Below are 17,418 nucleotides of genomic sequence, written 5' to 3' on the forward strand. Positions count from 1 at the left end.
GTGAAAACGCTCCCTAACGTGGCCAGAGTTGAAAATATTATCAGTTATCTGGTCATTTGCCAGCTTACCACTGGTAATGTCTGTGATTAAAAAACAGCAGGAAATGTAGTAAGAATCTATTTACTTTTATTTCAAGTGTTTCTTACAAGTTTTTAATCATTTCTGGAAATTCTAATTGCGTATTTTAAGAGTTTTACCACAATTAGAGGGTTTTATTACAAGTATGAACTGGAAAAGTCAGGATATTAACTGATTCACACAAAAGACGCTAGAGAAATTCAGCCCCAGTTGTAATCATAAGCAGTGTAGACCTTACTTACAGTCTTCCTACACAAATTTTGAGCTGTATAAACATGAATTCCTAATATTTGAACGCAAATTCAAGTGAAAACGCTCCATAAACTGGCCGGAGTTCTAAATATTAGCAGTTTTATGGTCATTTCCCAGCTTTCCACTGGTAATGTCTGTGATAAAGAAATGGCAGGAAACCTAGTAAGAATCAATTTACTTTTATTTCAAGTGTTTCTTACAAGTTTTTAATCATTTCTGGAAACTCTAATTGCGTATTTTAAGAGTTTTACCACAATTAGAGAGTTTCCTTACAAGTATGTACTGGAAACATAAGGATTTTAACTGATTCACACAAAAGACGCCAGAGAAATTCGGCCTCAATTGTAAACGTAAGAAGTATAGTCCTAACTTACAGCATTTCTACACAAATTTTAGCTGTATAAACATGAATTCCTAATATTTGAAAGCAAATTCAAGTGAAAATGCTCCCTAAAGTAGCCGGAGTTGAAAATATTATCAGTTATTTGGTCATTTGCCAGCTTACCACTGGTAATGTCTGTGATTAAAAAACAGCAGGAAATGTAGTTAGAATCTATTTACCATTATTTCAAGTGTTTCCTACAAGTTTTTAATCATTTCTGGAAACTCTAATTGCGTATTTGAAGAGATTTACCACAATTAGAGAGTTTTCTTACAAGTATGTACTGGAAACATGTGGATTTTAACTGATTCAGAAAAAAGCCTCAAGAGAAATTCGGCCTCAGTCGTAAACATAGGCAGTATAGTCTTCACTTACAGCCTTTCTACAAAAATTTTGAGCTGTATAAACATGAATTCCTAATATTTGAAAGCAAATTCTAGTGAAAACGCTTCCTAAAGTGGCCGGAGTTCTAAATATTAGCAGTTTTCTCATCATTTTCCCGCTTTCCACTGGTAATGTCTATGATAAAGAAATGGCAGGAAACCTAGTAAGAATCAATTTACTTTTATTTCAAGTGTTTCTTACAAGTTTTTAATCATTTCTGGAAACTCTAATTGCGTATTTTAAGAGTTTTACCACAATTAGAAAGTTTTCTTACAAGTATGTACTGGAAACATAAGGATTTGAACTGATTCACACAAAAGACGCCAGAGAAATTCGGCCTCCATTGTAAACATAAGCAGTATAGTCCTAACTTTCAGCCTTTCTACGCAAATTTTAGCTCTATAAACATGAATTCCTAATATTTGAAAGCAAATTCAAGTGAAAACGCTCCCTAAAGTGGCCGGAATTGAAAATATTATCAGTTATCTGGTCATTTGCCAGCTTACCACTGGTAATGTCTGTGATTAAAAAACAGCAGGAAATGTAGTAAGAATCTATTTACTTTTATTTCAAGTGTTTCTTACAAGTTTTTCATCATTTCTGGAAATTCTAATTGCGTATTTTAAGAGTTTTACCACAATTAGAGGGTTTTATTACAAGTATGAACTGGAACAGTCAGGATATTAACTGATTCACACAAAAGACGCTAGAGAAATTCAGCATCAGTTGTAACCATAAGCAGTGTAGGCCTTACTTACAGTCTTCCTACACAAATTTTGAGCTGTATAAACATGAATTCCTAATATTTGAACGCAAATTCAAGTGAAAACGCTCCCTAAACTGGCCGGAGTTCTAAATATTAGCAGTTTTCTGGTCATTACCAGCTTTCCACTGGTAATGTCTCTGATAAAGAAACGGCAGGAAACCTAGTAAGAATCAATTTACTTTTATTTCAAGTGTTTCTTACAAGTTTTTAATCATTTCTGGAAACTCTAATTGCGTATTTTAAGAGTGTTACCACAATTAGAGAGTTTTCTTACCAGTATGTACTGGAACCGTCAGGATATTGACTGATTCACAAAAAAGACGCCAGAGAAATTCGGTCTCAATTGTAAACATAAGCAGTGTAGTCCTCACTTAAGCCTTTCTACACAAATTTTGCGCTGTATAAACATGAATTCCTAATATTTGAAAGCAAATTCAAGTGAAAACGCTCCCTAAAGTGGTCGGAGTTCTAAATATTAGCAGTTTTCTGGTCATTTCCCCGCTTTCCACTGGTAATGTCTGTGATAAAGAAACGGCAGGAAACCTAGTAAGAATCAATTTACTTTTATTTCAAGTGTTTCTCACAAGTTTTTAATCATTTCTGGAAACTCTAATTGCGTATTTTAAGAGTTTTACCACAATTAGAGAGTTTCCTTACAAGTATGTACTGGAAACATAGGGATTTTAACTGATTCACACAAAAGACGCCAGAGAAATTTGGCCTCAATTGTAAACATAAGCAGTATAGTCCTAACTTACAGCCTTTCTACACAAATTTTAGCTGTATAAACATGAATTTCTAATATTTGAAAGCAAATTCAAGTGAAAACGCTCCCTAACGTGGCCAGAGTTGAAAATATTATCAGTTATCTGGTCATTTGCCAGCTTACCACTGGTAATGTCTGTGATTAAAAAACAGCAGGAAATGTAGTAAGAATCTATTTACTTTTATTTCAAGTGTTTCTTACAAGTTTTTAATCATTTCTGGAAATTCTAATTGCGTATTTTAAGAGTTTTACCACAATTAGAGGGTTTTATTACAAGTATGAACTGGAAAAGTCAGGATATTAACTGATTCACACAAAAGACGCTAGAGAAATTCAGCCCCAGTTGTAATCATAAGCAGTGTAGACCTTACTTACAGTCTTCCTACACAAATTTTGAGCTGTATAAACATGAATTCCTAATATTTGAAAGCAAATTCAAGTGAAAACGCTCCATAAACTGGCCGGACTTCTAAATATTAGCAGTTTTATGGTCATTTCCCAGCTTTCCACTGGTAATGTCTGTGATAAAGAAATGGCAGGAAACCTAGTAAGAATCAATTTACTTTTATTTCAAGTGTTTCTTACAAGTTTTTAATCATTTCTGGAAACTCTAATTGCGTATTTTAAGAGTTTTACCACAATTAGAGAGTTTCCTTACAAGTATGTACTGGAAACATAAGGATTTTAACTGATTCACACAAAAGACGCCAGAGAAATTCGGCCTCAATTGTAAACGTAAGAAGTATAGTCCTAACTTACAGCCTTTCTACACAAATTTTAGCTGTATAAACATGAATTCCTAATATTTGAAAGCAAATTCAAGTGAAAATGCTCCCTAAAGTAGCCGGAGTTGAAAATATTATCAGTTATTTGGTCATTTGCCAGCTTACCACTGGTAATGTCTGTGATTAAAAAACAGCAGGAAATGTAGTTAGAATCTATTTACCATTATTTCAAGTGTTTCCTACAAGTTTTTAATCATTTCTGGAAACTCTAATTGCGTATTTGAAGAGATTTACCACAATTAGAGAGTTTTCTTACAAGTATGTACTGGAACCATGTGGATTTTAACTGATTCAGAAAAAAGCCTCAAGAGAAATTCAGCCTCAGTCGTAAACATAGGCAGTATAGTCTTCACTTACAGCCTTTCTACAAAAATTTTGAGCTGTATAAACATGAATTCCTAATATTTGAAAGCAAATTCTAGTGAAAACGCTTCCTAAAGTGGCCGGAGTTCTAAATATTAGCAGTTTTCTCATCATTTTCCCGCTTTCCACTGGTAATGTCTATGATAAAGAAATGGCAGGAAACCTAGTAAGAATCAATTTACTTTTATTTCAAGTGTTTCTTACAAGTTTTTAATCATTTCTCGAAACTCTAATTGCGTATTTTAAGAGTTTTACCACAATTAGAAAGTTTTCTTACAAGTATGTACTGGAAACATAAGGATTTTAACTGATTCACACAAAAGACGCCAGAGAAATTCGGCCTCCATTGTAAACATAAGCAGTATAGTCCTAACTTTCAGCCTTTCTACGCAAATTTTAGCTCTATAAACATGAATTCCTAATATTTGAAAGAAAATTCAAGTGAAAACGCTCCCTAAAGTGGCCGGAATTGAAAATATTATCACTTATCTGGTCATTTGCCAGCTTACCACTGGTAATGTCTGTGATTAAAAAACAGCAGGAAATGTAGTAAGAATCTATTTACTTTTATTTCAACTGTTTTTTACAAGTTTTTCATCATTTCTGGAAATTCTAATTGCGTATTTTAAGAGTTTTACCACAATTAGAGGGTTTTATTACAAGTATGAACTGGAACCGTCAGGATATTGACTGATTCACAAAAAAGACGCCAGAGAAATTCGGCCTCAATTGTAAACATAAGCAGTGTAGTCCTCACTTAAGCCTTTCTACACAAATTTTGCGCTGTATGAACATGAATTCCTAATATTTGATAGCAAATTCAAGTGAAAACGCTCCCTGAAGTGGCTGGAGTTCTAAATATTAGCAGTTTTCTGGTCATTGCCCAGCTTTCCACTGGTAATGTCTGTGATAAAGAAACGGCAGGAAACTTAGTAAGAAGCAATCTACTTTGATTTCAAGTGTTTCTTACAAGTTTTTAATCATTTCTGGAAACTCTAATTGCGTATTTGAAGAGATTTACCACAATTAGAGAGTTTTCTTACAAGTATGTACTGGAACCATGTGGATTTTAACTGATTCACACAAAAGACTCCAGAGAAATTCGGCCTCAGTCGTAAACGTAGGCAGTATAGTCTTCACTTACAGCCTTTCTACAAAAATTTTGAGCTGTATAAACATGAATTCCTAATATTTGAAAGCAAATTCTAGTGAAAACGCTTCCTAAAGTGGCCGGAGTTCTAAATATTAGCAGTTTTCTGGTCATTGCCCAGCTTTCCACTGGTAATGTCTATGATAAAGAAACGGCAGGAAACCTAGTAGGAATCTATTTACTTTTATTTCAAGTGTTTCTTACAAGTTTTTAATCATTTCTGGAAACTATATTTGCGTATTTTAAGAGTTTTACCACAATTAGATAGTTTTCTTACAAGTATGTACTGGAAACATAGGGATTTTAACTGATTCACACAAAAGTCGCCTGAGAAATTCGGCCTCAATTGTAAACATAAGCAGTATAGTCCTAAGTTACAGCCTTTCTACACAAATTTTAGCTGTATAAACATGAATTCCTAATATTTGAAAGCAAATTCAAGTGAAAACGCTCCCAAAAGTGGCCGGAGTTGAAAATATTATCAGTTATCTGGTCATTTGCCAGCTTACCACTGGTAATGTCTGTGATTAAAAAACAGCAGGAAATGTAGTAATAATCTATTTACTTTTATTTCAAGTGTTTCTTACAAGTTTTTCATCATTTCTGGAAATTCTAATTGTGTATTTTAAGAGTTTTACCACAATAACAGGGTTTTATTACAAGAATGAACTGGAACAGTCAGGATATTAACTGATTCACACAAAAGAAGTTAGAGAAATTCAGCCTCAGTTGTAACCATAAGCAGTGTAGGCCTTACTTACAGTCTTCCTACACAAATTTTGAGCTGTATAAACATGAATTCCTAATATTTGAACGCAAATTCAAGTGAAAACGCTCCCTAAAGTGGTCGGAGTTCTAAATATTAGCAGTTTTCTGGTCATTTCCCAGCTTTCCACTGGTAATGTCTGTGATTAAGAAATGGCAGGAAACCTAGTAAGAATCAATTTACTTTTATTTCAAGTGTTTCTTACAAGTTTTTAATCATTTCTGGAAACTCTAATTGCGTATTTTAAGAGTTTTACCACAATTAGAGAGTTTCCTTACAAGTATGTACTGGAAACATAAGGATTTTAACTGATTCACACAAAAGACGCCAGAGAAATTCGTCCTCCATTGTAAACATAAGCAGTGTAGTCCTAACTTTCAGCCTTTCTACACAAATTTTAGCTGTATAAACATGAATTCCTAATATTTGAAAGCAAATTCAAGTGAAAACGCTCCCTAAAGTCGCCGGAATTGAAAATATTATCAGTTATCTGGTCATTTGCCAGCTTACCACTGGTAATGTCTGTGATTAAAAAACAGCAGGAAATGTAGTAAGAATCTATTTACTTTTATTTCAAGTGTTTCTTACAAGTTTTTCATCATTTCTGGAAATTCTAATTGCGTATTTTAAGAGTTTTACCACAATTTGAGGGTTTTATTACAAGTATGTACTGGAACAGTCAGGATATTAACTGATTCACACAAAAGACGCTAGAGAAATTCAGCCTCAGTTGTAACCATAAGCAGTGTAGGCCTTACTTACAGTCTTCCTACACAAATTTTGAGCTGTATAAACATGAATTCCTAATATTTGAAAGCAAATTCAAGTGAAAACGCTCCCTAAAGTGGCCAGAGTTCTAAATATTAGCAGTTTTCTGGTCATTTCCCAGCTTTCCACTGGTAATGTCTGTGATAAAGAAACGGCAGGAAACCTAGTAAGAATCAATTTACTTTTATTTCAAGTGTTTCTTACAAGTTTTTAATCATTTCTGGAAACTATAATTGCGTATTTTAAGAGTTTTACCACAATTAGATAGTTTTCTTACAAGTATGTACTGGAAACATAGGGATTTTAACTGATTCACACAAAAGTCGCCTGAGAAATTCGGCCTCAATTGTAAACATAAGCAGTATAGTCCTAAGTTACAGCCTTTCTACACAAATTTTAGCTGTATAAACATGAATTCCTAATATTTGAAAGCAAATTCAAGTGAAAACGCTCCCTAACGTGGCCGGAGTTGAAAATATTATCAGTTATCTGGTCATTTGCCAGCTTACCACTGGTAATGTCTGTGATTAAAAAACAGCAGGAAATGTAGTAAGAATCTATTTACTTTTATTTCAAGTGTTTCCTACAAGTTTTTAATCATTTCTGGAAATTCTAATTGTGTATTTTAAGAGTTTTACCACAATAACAGGGTTTTATTACAAGAATGAACTGGAACAGTCAGGATATTAACTGATTCACACAAAAGAAGTTAGAGAAATTCAGCCTCAGTTGTAACCATAAGCAGTGTAGGCCTTACTTACAGTCTTCCTACACAAATTTTGAGCTGTATAAACATGAATTCCTAATATTTGAACGCAAATTCAAGTGAAAACGCTCCCTAAAGTGGTCGGAGTTCTAAATATTAGCAGTTTTCTGGTCATTTCCCAGCTTTCCACTGGTAATGTCTGTGATTAAGAAATGGCAGGAAACCTAGTAAGAATCAATTTACTTTTATTTCAAGTGTTTCTTACAAGTTTTTAATCATTTCTGGAAACTCTAATTGCGTATTTTAAGAGTTTTACCACAATTAGAGAGTTTCCTTACAAGTATGTACTGGAAACATAAGGATTTTAACTGATTCACACAAAAGACGCCAGAGAAATTCGTCCTCCATTGTAAACATAAGCAGTGTAGTCCTAACTTTCAGCCTTTCTACACAAATTTTAGCTGTATAAACATGAATTCCTAATATTTGAAAGCAAATTCAAGTGAAAACGCTCCCTAAAGTCGCCGGAATTGAAAATATTATCAGTTATCTGGTCATTTGCCAGCTTACCACTGGTAATGTCTGTGATTAAAAAACAGCAGGAAATGTAGTAAGAATCTATTTACTTTTATTTCAAGTGTTTCTTACAAGTTTTTCATCATTTCTGGAAATTCTAATTGCGTATTTTAAGAGTTTTACCACAATTTGAGGGTTTTGTTACAAGTATGTACTGGAACAGTCAGGATATTAACTGATTCACACAAAAGACGCTAGAGAAATTCAGCCTCAGTTGTAACCATAAGCAGTGTAGGCCTTACTTACAGTCTTCCTACACAAATTTTGAGCTGTATAAACATGAATTCCTAATATTTGAAAGCAAATTCAAGTGAAAACGCTCCTTAAAGTGGCCAGAGTTCTAAATATTAGCAGTTTTCTGGTCATTGCCCAGCTTTCCACTGGTAATGTCTGTGATAAAGAAACGGCAGGAAACTTAGTAAGAATCAATTTACTTTTATTTCAAGTGTTTCTTACAAGTTTTTAATCATTTCTCGAAATTCTAATTGCGTACTTGAAGAGATTTACCACAATTAGAGAGTTTTCTTACAAGTATGTACTGGAACCATGTGGATTTTAACTGATTCACACAAAAGTCGCCTGAGAAATTCGGCCTCAATTGTAAACATAAGCAGTATAGTCCTAAGTTACAGCCTTTCTACACAAATTTTAGCTGTATAAACATGAATTCCTAATATTTGAAAGCAAATTCAAGTGAAAACGCTCCCTAACGTGGCCGGAGTTGAAAATATTATCAGTTATCTGGTCATTTGCCAGCTTACCACTGGTAATGTCTGTGATTAAAAAACAGCAGGAAATGTAGTAAGAATCTATTTACTTTTATTTCAAGTGTTTCCTACAAGTTTTTAATCATTTCTGGAAATTCTAATTGTGTATTTTAAGAGTTTTACCACAATAACAGGGTTTTATTACAAGAATGAACTGGAACAGTCAGGATATTAACTGATTCACACAAAAGAAGTTAGAGAAATTCAGCCTCAGTTGTAACCATAAGCAGTGTAGGCCTTACTTACAGTCTTCCTACACAAATTTTGAGCTGTATAAACATGAATTCCTAATATTTGAACGCAAATTCAAGTGAAAACGCTCCCTAAAGTGGTCGGAGTTCTAAATATTAGCAGTTTTCTGGTCATTTCCCAGCTTTCCACTGGTAATGTCTGTGATTAAGAAATGGCAGGAAACCTAGTAAGAATCAATTTACTTTTATTTCAAGTGTTTCTTACAAGTTTTTAATCATTTCTGGAAACTCTAATTGCGTATTTTAAGAGTTTTACCACAATTAGAGAGTTTCCTTACAAGTATGTACTGGAAACATAAGGATTTTAACTGATTCACACAAAAGACGCCAGAGAAATTCGTCCTCCATTGTAAACATAAGCAGTGTAGTCCTAACTTTCAGCCTTTCTACACAAATTTTAGCTGTATAAACATGAATTCCTAATATTTGAAAGCAAATTCAAGTGAAAACGCTCCCTAAAGTCGCCGGAATTGAAAATATTATCAGTTATCTGGTCATTTGCCAGCTTACCACTGGTAATGTCTGTGATTAAAAAACAGCAGGAAATGTAGTAAGAATCTATTTACTTTTATTTCAAGTGTTTCTTACAAGTTTTTCATCATTTCTGGAAATTCTAATTGCGTATTTTAAGAGTTTTACCACAATTTGAGGGTTTTGTTACAAGTATGTACTGGAACAGTCAGGATATTAACTGATTCACACAAAAGACGCTAGAGAAATTCAGCCTCAGTTGTAACCATAAGCAGTGTAGGCCTTACTTACAGTCTTCCTACACAAATTTTGAGCTGTATAAACATGAATTCCTAATATTTGAAAGCAAATTCAAGTGAAAACGCTCCTTAAAGTGGCCAGAGTTCTAAATATTAGCAGTTTTCTGGTCATTGCCCAGCTTTCCACTGGTAATGTCTGTGATAAAGAAACGGCAGGAAACTTAGTAAGAATCAATTTACTTTTATTTCAAGTGTTTCTTACAAGTTTTTAATCATTTCTCGAAATTCTAATTGCGTACTTGAAGAGATTTACCACAATTAGAGAGTTTTCTTACAAGTATGTACTGGAACCATGTGGATTTTAACTGATTCACACAAAAGTCGCCTGAGAAATTCGGCCTCAATTGTAAACATAAGCAGTATAGTCCTAAGTTACAGCCTTTCTACACAAATTTTAGCTGTATAAACATGAATTCCTAATATTTGAAAGCAAATTCAAGTGAAAACGCTCCCTAACGTGGCCGGAGTTGAAAATATTATCAGTTATCTGGTCATTTGCCAGCTTACCACTGGTAATGTCTGTGATTAAAAAACAGCAGGAAATGTAGTAAGAATCTATTTACTTTTATTTCAAGTGTTTCCTACAAGTTTTTAATCATTTCTGGAAATTCTAATTGTGTATTTTAAGAGTTTTACCACAATAACAGGGTTTTATTACAAGAATGAACTGGAACAGTCAGGATATTAACTGATTCACACAAAAGAAGTTAGAGAAATTCAGCCTCAGTTGTAACCATAAGCAGTGTAGGCCTTACTTACAGTCTTCCTACACAAATTTTGAGCTGTATAAACATGAATTCCTAATATTTGAACGCAAATTCAAGTGAAAACGCTCCCTAAAGTGGTCGGAGTTCTAAATATTAGCAGTTTTCTGGTCATTTCCCAGCTTTCCACTGGTAATGTCTGTGATTAAGAAATGGCAGGAAACCTAGTAAGAATCAATTTACTTTTATTTCAAGTGTTTCTTACAAGTTTTTAATCATTTCTGGAAACTCTAATTGCGTATTTTAAGAGTTTTACCACAATTAGAGAGTTTCCTTACAAGTATGTACTGGAAACATAAGGATTTTAACTGATTCACACAAAAGACGCCAGAGAAATTCGTCCTCCATTGTAAACATAAGCAGTGTAGTCCTAACTTTCAGCCTTTCTACACAAATTTTAGCTGTATAAACATGAATTCCTAATATTTGAAAGCAAATTCAAGTGAAAACGCTCCCTAAAGTCGCCGGAATTGAAAATATTATCAGTTATCTGGTCATTTGCCAGCTTACCACTGGTAATGTCTGTGATTAAAAAACAGCAGGAAATGTAGTAAGAATCTATTTACTTTTATTTCAAGTGTTTCTTACAAGTTTTTCATCATTTCTGGAAATTCTAATTGCGTATTTTAAGAGTTTTACCACAATTTGAGGGTTTTGTTACAAGTATGTACTGGAACAGTCAGGATATTAACTGATTCACACAAAAGACGCTAGAGAAATTCAGCCTCAGTTGTAACCATAAGCAGTGTAGGCCTTACTTACAGTCTTCCTACACAAATTTTGAGCTGTATAAACATGAATTCCTAATATTTGAAAGCAAATTCAAGTGAAAACGCTCCCTAAAGTGGCCAGAGTTCTAAATATTAGCAGTTTTCTGGTCATTGCCCAGCTTTCCACTGGTAATGTCTGTGATAAAGAAACGGCAGGAAACTTAGTAAGAATCAATTTACTTTTATTTCAAGTGTTTCTTACAAGTTTTTAATCATTTCTCGAAATTCTAATTGCGTACTTGAAGAGATTTACCACAATTAGATAGTTTTCTTACAAGTATGTACTGGAACCATGTGGATTTTAACTGATTCACACAAAAGACTCAAGAGAAATTCGGCCTCAGTCGTAAACATAGGCAGTATAGTCTTCACTTACAGCCTTTCTACAAAAATTTTGAGCTGTATAAACATGAATTTCTAATATTTGAAAGCAAATCCTAGTGAAAACGCTTCCTAAAGTGGCCGGAGTTCTAAATATTAGCAGTTTTCTCGTCATTTCCCCGCTTTCCACTGGTAATGTCTATGATAAAGAAACGGCAGGAAACCTAGTAAGAATCAATTTACTTTCATTTCAAGTGTTTCTTACAAGTTTTTAATCATTTCTGGAAACTATAATTGCGTATTTTAAGAGTTTTAGCCCAATTAGAGAGTTTTCTTACAAGTATGTACAGGAAACATAAGGATTTTACCTGATTCACACAAAAGACGCCAGAGAAATTCGGCCTCCATTGTAAACATAAGCAGTATAGTCCTAACTTTCAGCCTTTCTACACAAATTTTAGCTGTATAAACATGAATTCCTAATATTTGAAAGCAAATTCAAGTGAAAACGCTCCCTAAAGTGGCCGGAGTTGAAAATATTATCAGTTATCTGGTCATTTGCCAGCTTACCACTGGTAATGTCTGTGATTAAAAAACAGCAGGAAATGTAGTAAGAATCTATTTACTTTTATTTCAAGTGTTTCTTACAAGTTTTTCATCATTTCTGGAAATTCTAATTGCGTATTTTAAGAGTTTTACCACAATTTGAGGGTTTTGTTACAAGTATGTACTGGAACAGTCAGGATATTAACTGATTCACACAAAAGACGCTAGAGAAATTCAGCCTCAGTTGTAACCATAAGCAGTGTAGGCCTTACTTACAGTCTTCCTACACAAATTTTGAGCTGTATAAACATGAATTCCTAATATTTGAAAGCAAATTCAAGTGAAAACGCTCCCTAAAGTGGCCAGAGTTCTAAATATTAGCAGTTTTCTGGTCATTTCCCAGCTTTCCACTGGTAATGTCTGTGATAAAGAAACGGCAGGAAACCTAGTAAGAATCAATTTACTTTTATTTCAAGTGTTTCTTACAAGTTTTTAATCATTTCTGGAAACTATAATTGCGTATTTTAAGAGTTTTACCACAATTAGATAGTTTTCTTACAAGTATGTACTGGAAACATAGGGATTTTAACTGATTCACACAAAAGTCGCCTGAGAAATTCGGCCTCAATTGTAAACATAAGCAGTATAGTCCTAAGTTACAGCCTTTCTACACAAATTTTAGCTGTATAAACATGAATTCCTAATATTTGAAAGCAAATTCAAGTGAAAACGCTCCCTAACGTGGCCGGAGTTGAAAATATTATCAGTTATCTGGTCATTTGCCAGCTTACCACTGGTAATGTCTGTGATTAAAAAACAGCAGGAAATGTAGTAAGAATCTATTTACTTTTATTTCAAGTGTTTCCTACAAGTTTTTAATCATTTCTGGAAATTCTAATTGTGTATTTTAAGAGTTTTACCACAATAACAGGGTTTTATTACAAGAATGAACTGGAACAGTCAGGATATTAACTGATTCACACAAAAGAAGTTAGAGAAATTCAGCCTCAGTTGTAACCATAAGCAGTGTAGGCCTTACTTACAGTCTTCCTACACAAATTTTGAGCTGTATAAACATGAATTCCTAATATTTGAACGCAAATTCAAGTGAAAGCGCTCCCTAAAGTGGTCGGAGTTCTAAATATTAGCAGTTTTCTGGTCATTTCCCAGCTTTCCACTGGTAATGTCTGTGATTAAGAAATGGCAGGAAACCTAGTAAGAATCAATTTACTTTTATTTCAAGTGTTTCTTACAAGTTTTTAATCATTTCTGGAAACTCTAATTGCGTATTTTAAGAGTTTTACCACAATTAGAGAGTTTCCTTACAAGTATGTACTGGAAACATAAGGATTTTAACTGATTCACACAAAAGACACCAGAGAAATTCGTCCTCCATTGTAAACATAAGCAGTGTAGTCCTAACTTTCAGCCTTTCTACACAAATTTTAGCTGTATAAACATGAATTCCTAATATTTGAAAGCAAATTCAAGTGAAAACGCTCCCTAAAGTCGCCGGAATTGAAAATATTATCAGTTATCTGGTCATTTGCCAGCTTACCACTGGTAATGTCTGTGATTAAAAAACAGCAGGAAATGTAGTAAGAATCTATTTACTTTTATTTCAAGTGTTTCTTACAAGTTTTTCATCATTTCTGGAAATTCTAATTGCGTATTTTAAGAGTTTTACCACAATTTGAGGGTTTTGTTACAAGTATGTACTGGAACAGTCAGGATATTAACTGATTCACACAAAAGACGCTAGAGAAATTCAGCCTCAGTTGTAACCATAAGCAGTGTAGGCCTTACTTACAGTCTTCCTACACAAATTTTGAGCTGTATAAACATGAATTCCTAATATTTGAAAGCAAATTCAAGTGAAAACGCTCCCTAAAGTGGCCAGAGTTCTAAATATTAGCAGTTTTCTGGTCATTGCCCAGCTTTCCACTGGTAATGTCTGTGATAAAGAAACGGCAGGAAACTTAGTAAGAATCAATTTACTTTTATTTCAAGTGTTTCTTACAAGTTTTTAATCATTTCTCGAAATTCTAATTGCGTACTTGAAGAGATTTACCACAATTAGAGAGTTTTCTTACAAGTATGTACTGGAACCATGTGGATTTTAACTGATTCACACAAAAGTCGCCTGAGAAATTCGGCCTCAATTGTAAACATAAGCAGTATAGTCCTAAGTTACAGCCTTTCTACACAAATTTTAGCTGTATAAACATGAATTCCTAATATTTGAAAGCAAATTCAAGTGAAAACGCTCCCTAACGTGGCCGGAGTTGAAAATATTATCAGTTATCTGGTCATTTGCCAGCTTACCACTGGTAATGTCTGTGATTAAAAAACAGCAGGAAATGTAGTAAGAATCTATTTACTTTTATTTCAAGTGTTTCCTACAAGTTTTTAATCATTTCTGGAAATTCTAATTGTGTATTTTAAGAGTTTTACCACAATAACAGGGTTTTATTACAAGAATGAACTGGAACAGTCAGGATATTAACTGATTCACACAAAAGAAGTTAGAGAAATTCAGCCTCAGTTGTAACCATAAGCAGTGTAGGCCTTACTTACAGTCTTCCTACACAAATTTTGAGCTGTATAAACATGAATTCCTAATATTTGAACGCAAATTCAAGTGAAAACGCTCCCTAAAGTGGTCGGAGTTCTAAATATTAGCAGTTTTCTGGTCCTTTCCCAGCTTTCCACTGGTAATGTCTGTGATTAAGAAATGGCAGGAAACCTAGTAAGAATCAATTTACTTTTATTTCAAGTGTTTCTTACAAGTTTTTAATCATTTCTGGAAACTCTAATTGCGTATTTTAAGAGTTTTACCACAATTAGAGAGTTTCCTTACAAGTATGTACTGGAAACATAAGGATTTTAACTGATTCACACAAAAGACGCCAGAGAAATTCGTCCTCCATTGTAAACATAAGCAGTGTAGTCCTAACTTTCAGCCTTTCTACACAAATTTTAGCTGTATAAACATGAATTCCTAATATTTGAAAGCAAATTCAAGTGAAAACGCTCCCTAAAGTCGCCGGAATTGAAAATATTATCAGTTATCTGGTCATTTGCCAGCTTACCACTGGTAATGTCTGTGATTAAAAAACAGCAGGAAATGTAGTAAGAATCTATTTACTTTTATTTCAAGTGTTTCTTACAAGTTTTTCATCATTTCTGGAAATTCTAATTGCGTATTTTAAGAGTTTTACCACAATTTGAGGGTTTTGTTACAAGTATGTACTGGAACAGTCAGGATATTAACTGATTCACACAAAAGACGCTAGAGAAATTCAGCCTCAGTTGTAACCATAAGCAGTGTAGGCCTTACTTACAGTCTTCCTACACAAATTTTGAGCTGTATAAACATGAATTCCTAATATTTGAAAGCAAATTCAAGTGAAAACGCTCCCTAAAGTGGCCAGAGTTCTAAATATTAGCAGTTTTCTGGTCATTGCCCAGCTTTCCACTGGTAATGTCTGTGATAAAGAAACGGCAGGAAACTTAGTAAGAATCAATTTACTTTTATTTCAAGTGTTTCTTACAAGTTTTTAATCATTTCTCGAAATTCTAATTGCGTACTTGAAGAGATTTACCACAATTAGATAGTTTTCTTACAAGTATGTACTGGAACCATGTGGATTTTAACTGATTCACACAAAAGACTCAAGAGAAATTCGGCCTCAGTCGTAAACATAGGCAGTATAGTCTTCACTTACAGCCTTTCTACAAAAATTTTGAGCTGTATAAACATGAATTTCTAATATTTGAAAGCAAATCCTAGTGAAAACGCTTCCTAAAGTGGCCGGAGTTCTAAATATTAGCAGTTTTCTCGTCATTTCCCCGCTTTCCACTGGTAATGTCTATGATAAAGAAACGGCAGGAAACCTAGTAAGAATCAATTTACTTTTATTTCAAGTGTTTCTTACAAGTTTTTAATCATTTCTGGAAACTATAATTGCGTATTTTAAGAGTTTTACCCCAATTAGAGAGTTTTCTTACAAGTATGTACAGGAAACATAAGGATTTTACCTGATTCACACAAAAGACGCCAGAGAAATTCGGCCTCCATTGTAAACATAAGCAGTATAGTCCTAACTTTCAGCCTTTCTACACAAATTTTAGCTGTATAAACATGAATTCCTAATATTTGAAAGCAAATTCAAGTGAAAACGCTCCCTAAAGTGGCCGGAGTTGAAAATATTATCAGTTATCTGGTCATTTGCCAGCTTACCACTGGTAATGTCTGTGATTAAAAAACGGCAGGAAATGTAGTAAGAATCTATTTACTTTTATTTCAAGTGTTTCTTACAAGTTTTTCATCATTTCTGGAAATTCTAATTGCGTATTTTAAGAGTTTTACCACAATTAGAGGGTTTTCTTACAAGTATGTACTGGAACAGTCAGGATATTAACTGATTCACACAAAAGACGCTAGAGAAATTCAGCCTCAGTTGTAACCATAAGCAGTGTAGACCTTACTTACAGTCTTCCTACACAAATTTTGAGCTGTATAAACATGAATTCCTAATATTTGAAAGCAAATTCAAGTGAAAACGCTCCCTAAAGTGGCCAGAGTTCTAAATATTAGCAGTTTTCTGGTCATTTCCCAGCTTTCCACTGGTAATGTCTGTGATAAAGAAACGGCAGGAAACCTAGTAAGAATCAATTTACTTTTATTTCAAGTGTTTCTTACAAGTTTTTAATCATTTCTGGAAACTCTAATTTCGTATTTTAAGAGTTTTACCTCAATTAGAGAGTTTCCTTACAAGTATGTACTGGAAACATAAGGATTTTAACTGATTCACACAAAAGACGCCAGAGAAATTCGGCCTCAATTGTAAACGTAAGCAGTATAATCCTAACTTACAGCCTTTCTACACAAATTTTAGCTGTATAAACATGAATTCCTAATATTTGAAAGCAAATTCAAGTGAAAATGCTCCCTAAAGTAGCCGGAGTTGAAAATATCAGTTATTTGGTCATTTGCCAGCTTACCACTGGTAATGTCTGTGATTAAAAAACAGCAGGAAATGTAGTTAGAATCTATTTACCATTATTTCAAGTGTTTCCTACAAGTTTTTAATCATTTCTCGAAACTCTAATTGCGTATTTGAAGAGATTTACCAAAATTAGAGAGTTTTCTTACAAGTATGTACTGGAACCGTCAGGATATTGACTGATTCACAAAAAAAACGCCAGAGAAATTCGGCCTCATTTGTAAACATAAGCAGTGTAGTCCTCACTTAAGCCTTTCTACACAAATTTTGCGCTGTATAAACATGAATTCCTAATATTTGAAAGCAAATTCAAGTGAAAACGCTCCCTAAAGTGGCCGGAGTTCTAAATATTACCAGTTTTCTGGTCATTGCCCAGCTTTCCACTGGTAATGTCTGTGATAAAGAAACGGCAGGAAACTTAGTAAGAAGCAATCTACTTTTATTTCAAGTGTTTCTTACAAGTTTTTAATCATTTCTG

Source organism: Myotis daubentonii, chromosome 4, assembly GCF_963259705.1.
Source record: "Myotis daubentonii chromosome 4, mMyoDau2.1, whole genome shotgun sequence".
NCBI classification, from domain to species: Eukaryota; Metazoa; Chordata; class Mammalia; order Chiroptera; family Vespertilionidae; genus Myotis; species Myotis daubentonii.